Below are 6246 nucleotides of genomic sequence, written 5' to 3' on the forward strand. Positions count from 1 at the left end.
TTGGGTGTAAGAGTGGAGTGGGCCTCCAAGTTTAGTTCAGCGAAAAGAATGCCTCCACTATGAGAAGTTTCCAGATGACTGCTCTATCCACTGTACTGCATTATCCTTTTATATCTATCCCCGTTTTTTCCCCATATATCCATGCTGTCAGTTCTTTTAAAGAAGGCATGGAATATACTGTGTAGTAGCAAGTCACATTGTACACCTTACTCTGGGCACAATTGTCCACATACTCTGTAGGACATCAGAGGAGGCGAGGCTACTATTATGGGGGTTGCAGCACCTGGACAAGGAGTTTGCCCCTCAAAGCCACTGCTTCACAGAGCTGGCTGTTCAAGTTTCTCCAGAATCAATTGGGAATGGGCTCGACTTGAACAAGCTAATTTGGGGCTCAGTCTGGATCAGGCCTGATTGTGCTCTTTTAAGTCCAATTTTGAGTCAGGCCCAGGATAACTCGAGCCTCACCTCACTTTCCTACCCAGACTTACTTAGCAGTGGTGGGTGGCAGGGGCAAGACCTTTATTAGGCTCTAGATACTTCCGGAACTGCCAAGAACCCAGTAAATAAGTAGTTCCCACGGTTAGGAACATTAGGGGCAATGGTAGCTGCATTGCCCATGGCTCCCTGCAGTGCTGGACCAGCCTTTAGCCCTGGCTTCCCCAAGCTGGTGCTCTCCAGATGTTTTGAACTACAAATCCCAGGATTCTGTCTATTGGACATGCTGGCTGAGGCAGATGGGAGCTGAAGTCCACAACAACTGGAGGGGACCAGGTTGGGGAAGTCTGCTGTAGCTCATGGAGCCCCCCTATGTGATTCCTCCCTGCTGCCACTGGCAGGTAAACTTGGCAGGGAAAGGGAAAGAGGATGACGGCAACGGCAGCCAAGGATTGTGACAAGCAGAGCTACTTATGAGCTCAGCCCAGACTTCAGAGTTAGGAACATCGGAAGCTGCCTTATACTGAGTCAGACCCTTGGTCAATCTAGGCCAGTATTGTCGACGCTGACTGGCAGCAACTCCAAGATTTCATGCAGGAGTTCTCCCAGCCCTACCTGGAGATGCTGGGGATCGAACCTGGGACCTTCTGCATGCACAGCACGTGGTCTGCCACTGAGCTGCAGCCCCTCCCTAAACAGTTGTTTGGGCTCAGCTTGTAATGAGATCCAAACTGGGGGAGCTAGTTTCTGCTCCCCACCCCACTCCCAAACTTGAGTTGCATCACTGGTTGACATCCCTCTTATGGTTGTATTAATGGCCTTTTGTGTCTCGGTTCTCCCCTCTCTAGGCCTGGCGTAAGCAAGGAGGAAGAGGTCTCTGTGCCAACCGCTCTCTCCTGCCAGATGGTCCTTTCCCAGCAACCGCAACCAAATGGGACCTACGCTGCTTTTTGTATAGAGGATTTGTAGTGTAGGGAGAGATTCTGGGATTTATATATATTCTGCCTAGACCACGCTATTGGGGGACATATTTAGAGGTCGAGGAGTTGCATTTAGGTAAGGTGTCACAGCCTTCCTGAGGGGTGGGGAATGGCTGTTTCGTCAGCTTAAAAAGGTGCTCTGGGATGTCTAAGCTTTTCCTTTAGCTATGACAGTAGTTTGCAGTGTTGGTTCCAAAGAGAGACAGGTTTAAAAAAATTAGGTTCTGGTAATTGCTTTCTGATGGCCAAAGATGGGGACAGGGTAGTAAGTTTTTTTGCTTTACAGAGCTGTAAAATGTAAGAATTGCCTGGCTGGGATCAGAGCAATTTCCAGGTAACTTGATGGTCCCATCTACCAAAAGTGGCCAGCCAGATTCCTCAGGGAAAGTTTGCAAGGAGGGCTTGATAGCAATATCTCTCCCCCACCCCCCATTTGTTGACCCTCAGCTCCTGGTGGTATAGCTTACCTGCTGGTGCGCCCTACTCTCATAGATTAATCCTCCATATATGCACCTGGTGCTTCCAAAAAACCAAGGAAAAGAAGCCATTGGCAATAGTAGCAATTGCAGCAGTTCCACGGAAAGTTCCACAGAAAGAAGAAACCTGCTCAATTCTAACATTTTGTCTTCCTCGTCTTGCCTTAACTCCCCTCTGCCACGTTTCTCCCTAGACACAACCGACTTTTCTAGACCTCCCTTTGTTACATCATTTCCCCTTTTCTGCCTCATTTAATAATGCCAAAGTGTCTCCCCAACCCCCGAGCTAACCTTCCTTCTCCTGTTGGCCTCCATACTGGAGGCTTGTTTTAAACCTGTTCCAGCATCCACCAACCAAAAGGTGATGAGCTTCCTATACAAACTGAATCTGCCAGCCTGCAACTTGAGATGGTCCCCCCACCCCTTGTGACACATACACTTCACAGAGCACAGATCTTCGCCTGCCCGGTCATGATCCACATCAGATTGTGGTCTGGCAACCTAATCTAAGGTGTGTTGCACCGCCCACAACCACCTTCTGAGGAAGAGAAATGAGCCCTGTGTTTCAGGGTGAATTAAAGGTTGTTGTGGTTCTGGAAAGGTTGATGGTAGTGATTTCCAAACTGTGCTCTGGGTCACCCTGGGGTTCCATGGCAGATGCTTATTAGGGCTTCCTTGGTCTCTGCAACATTGAACTTGGAACATTTTTGCAAGCTCTTGCCCTTGACAGAAAATTCCAAGCACCCACTTCCTCCTCCCCAGCCCACCCTGCTTCCTTCTCTCCCCATCCGTTAGCTGAGTAGGTTCTGAGAAATCCAGCCCTGTTTGGGGTTGGCTATCCAGCAAGGGAAATTTTAACAATTACTACACATTATGCCCATGTTACAGGCATCTGTGGTTACCTTTTACTCAGTTCTAACCAGACTTCCTTTCTTCCTCCCATTGTGCTGTAAGCTATTTTTAGCCATGAAGTGCCACAGGTATAGCATGAAAAAATAAAGAGAAATCACCAGGTTCTGGGGGAAGGTGGTGGAATAATTAGTGTTATGTCTGCCACAATGTAATAATGTATTGTCATCTCACTGCCCGTTTGTGACATGCTGTTCCACAAAATGGACAGCAGGTGGAGCTATATCAAGTAACCAGAGCAGCTTGGCCCAGGTGTTGGGAATATTTACAGTATTTTGGAGGAAGGGAATGGAGGGCTGCCCATTCCTCCTTCTACCTCTTTGGTTGCATATGGCAGTGAGTTGTGGTCAGACCTGGTTTGGCCTACAGAGCAGGAGGGCTTTTGTCCCTGAGTTTGGACCTTCAGAGGGGCCATAGAACACCGAGCCTCTGGATATGCTGTCTGACTTTGGCACCTCTGGCTACTCTCCTGCTGTGTCATGCCCCTCCGCTTACCCCACACCTTCTATTACTTCACCCTTTTATCCAGTCTGGAGAATTGTTCCCCTTTGAAAATTCCAGCTACTAAGAGAGTAGACAAGGCTATGAATGTGGGTGATACTAGGAGGGGAATTGGGGAGGGAAGTTAGGCCTGGCCTGTTGGTGGGCTGGGGAAAGAGAGTGACACAAGTTCAGATGGGAGGAAATGTCATGAGAGGCAGCGAAGGGGAAAGCCAAGGGCAGTGGGAGGTGAGCAAGCAACACCAAGTCCCCATTGATGTCCTCAGAGACTGAACTACTCTGCTGTTGAACATGTTCCACTTTTTCCAAGTGCCTTGATATTTTGTTGATAATGTGCTTGTATTTTTAAGGATGCTCATACGGGATTTTTTTTTACATACATACATACATATATATATATATATATATATATATATAAATAAATAAACAAACAAACGACTATAAGGGAGTGGTCTTGACTCTTCCAGTTGGGATTACAAATCCAGGGCTTTTTATATAGAGTGATATTATATATATATATATATATATATATATATGTTAGTATTTAGGGTTTTTTTGTTTGTTACTGTACAAAGAGCATAAACCAATATATTGAGAGATAAGAGTGAGACTTCGCCCCTTCCTTGGCTTCCCAGTATTATGGAATGTATCATAGCCGCACCCAAATCCGTTACAGTCAGAAGGGGTGTTTTAAAAGTCACACTTTAAAAAATATATTCTGGACTAAGCAATCCAGAATTTAAAAGAAAAAAAAAAAAGCCATTCCCCACAATGTGTTCTCACAGTTTCTGATGTCTGTTCTGATACCTACTTTGTACTTTAGGGAACATTCTCAAGGTGGTATACTGTGGATTAGTTCACCCACTACTGTTCGACACATACAAAATCACTACCTGTAACTCTGTTTCTGGCCTTACCACTTTTGTGTCTTAAGGGATCACACACAAAGCAAGGCCAGGAGTAGGCCAGAAGGCAGATGAGAGGCTTGTTTCCTCCTTTGATATCTGTATGATGGCCCATGACACACTGTGATTCTTGTGCAAGCACAGATGCTGGCATCAGAATCTCACATTTTAAGGCTTAAACAAAAAGTAATTTTCTAGCCATCATGAATGTGGAGAAAAATGTGTGGCCCAGACCAATGAAATTTCAGAAATCTGAGCAGGACTTCCAGGTGAGTGGTTTCAGTGCCCTGTATAGCTCCATAAGTAATTTCATTTTTCTATCCCTTTCATCCACCCAGTCCTTAATCCCAGATTTTAGACTGTTTTAACAAATCTTGGGATTTTGGAAGCAGCATCTATTATACAAAATAAGCTGTTCTCTCAAATTCCATAACTTGATTGGACTGTAAGATGTAAGCTTCCTTGGTGCTAAACATGCATTGCATTGATGCAGGATTTTAACTTGGGGTGTTTCTTTTGGTGGGGGCTGGGGGCAAATTCTTGCAAGCTTTAATTATAGGGAATTTTATTGGCTTCCTCTGCATTACCTCTATTGTGTGAACCTTTCCAGTCGGAGGTGGATTTTTACCAGCTTCAGAATTGTGCAGTACTATGCCTCTGAATGTCTTCCACCCCACCCCAAAATGATGAGCAATCTTAAATTGTTCACTATTTGGGGCATAAGTAGTGTGTGTCTGGGGGCAAGTTTTAGGAAGAGGTGAGTTACGCTTGGCTGTTACTTAACTATTTTTTAATGCTGAATCGGGCAGCATAAATTCCCCATCACCACCCCCTTCATAGATGCATTCTCACAATCCTATGCCAATCTGTGCCTATTTTGCTCTGGACCACTTGGCCTCAGTTGCCAACTAAATTTGAATAGCTCTTTTGCTTTTTAAACTTCTATTTGACAAGTGATACAAATCAGAGCTTGCACTTGATTCCCCCTTCCCCTTGGGTTGTGTGAACTACCATGGGATGGCTAATCTGGGCTAAACAATCTTGAGAATGCTCTTACAGTGGTCAGAATTAGCTGTGCCTCTGTACGGTGTTTACTTTTTGGATTTCAGATCAGATTTGAAACAGTGAGTCCCTTCCACCCAGCAAGTTTTCTGGTGGGGACTGCAGTGAAAAAAAGTAGTCAGAAGAGGGGTGGGACTTCTTCTCCCAGATATGAGGGTCAGGTGGCTTTCTGGTCTGTATAATGATGGGATGGAAGGGAGCAGTGGAGGTTGGTGGCTCCGATGTCAGTGGGGCGGTGAATCCACTCTGGGTTTCAGTCAGAACCAGCCAGATCTCTGAAGGAGCTATCCAAGGTGCTGCATCTTGGATAGATCCTTTAGAGTTCTGTCTGAAACCCAGAGTGGATTCACCGCCCCACTGACATTGGAGCCACCAACCTCCACTGGAAGGGAGGAAAGGATATTGGGGAGAGAAGAAGAGTGTCATACCATATTCCTGCTGCTATGAGCATGGGGATTGTGTGTCGGGTTCCCTTCCTTCCCATCCCTTATGTAAAGAGAAGTTGAAGGCCTTGTGCATGTTGAGGGAGGGTTAAAGGTACGTGTAGGAGCCGAGAGAGACTGAACCAAAGATAACCTTGTAAAAGATGCCAAATTAAAATATATATTAATCACTGCTGTCAGTGCCTTTGTGGCTGGGATGCGCCTTCTATCTTCATTTTTCTTTGATCTCTCATGTATTTAGTTACTCATTTCTTGTATTTCTATCTTGCCCTTTCTTTCCCCAGAGACCTTGGAGCAGTAGATGTAGGTTGCCAAGAGTCCTTGTATCTTGATACTTTCCAGCCCCAGATGTGCATCGCTTCTGAAATGGAGTGACAGCAGCTGCCTTCAGGCCTTGTGGTGGGGGACCCTGGCCTCCCTCTTGAGGCTGGGTGGGCGACAGTCCGGGATGGTGGTGTCACTGAATGAGGAACATGGGAGATTTAAACAGAGATTTCTCACTGCTATGTTCAGGGGTAGGGAGCAAAAAATACCA

General features: G+C 45.9%; 1 protein-coding gene across 9 annotated transcripts in view; it reads left to right on the forward strand.

Annotated features, from left to right (window-relative positions):
• Window positions 1–5881, forward strand: part of ARHGEF1 (Rho guanine nucleotide exchange factor 1) — a 60398-nt gene extending 54517 nt beyond the window's left edge. For all 9 annotated transcript variants that reach the window (XM_084815078.1, XM_084815070.1, XM_084815072.1 and 6 more), the window contains one exon: window positions 1284–5881. The gene's annotated coding sequence lies outside the window, so the exon portion shown is untranslated. The remainder of the gene's footprint in view (window positions 1–1283) is intronic.
• The last annotated feature ends 365 nt before the right edge of the window (window positions 5882–6246 follow it).

This window comes from Heloderma suspectum, chromosome 10 (assembly GCF_057233095.1).
Source record: "Heloderma suspectum isolate Gila_16-S chromosome 10, 16-S_ref, whole genome shotgun sequence".
In the NCBI taxonomy this organism is placed as follows: Eukaryota; Metazoa; Chordata; class Lepidosauria; order Squamata; family Helodermatidae; genus Heloderma; species Heloderma suspectum.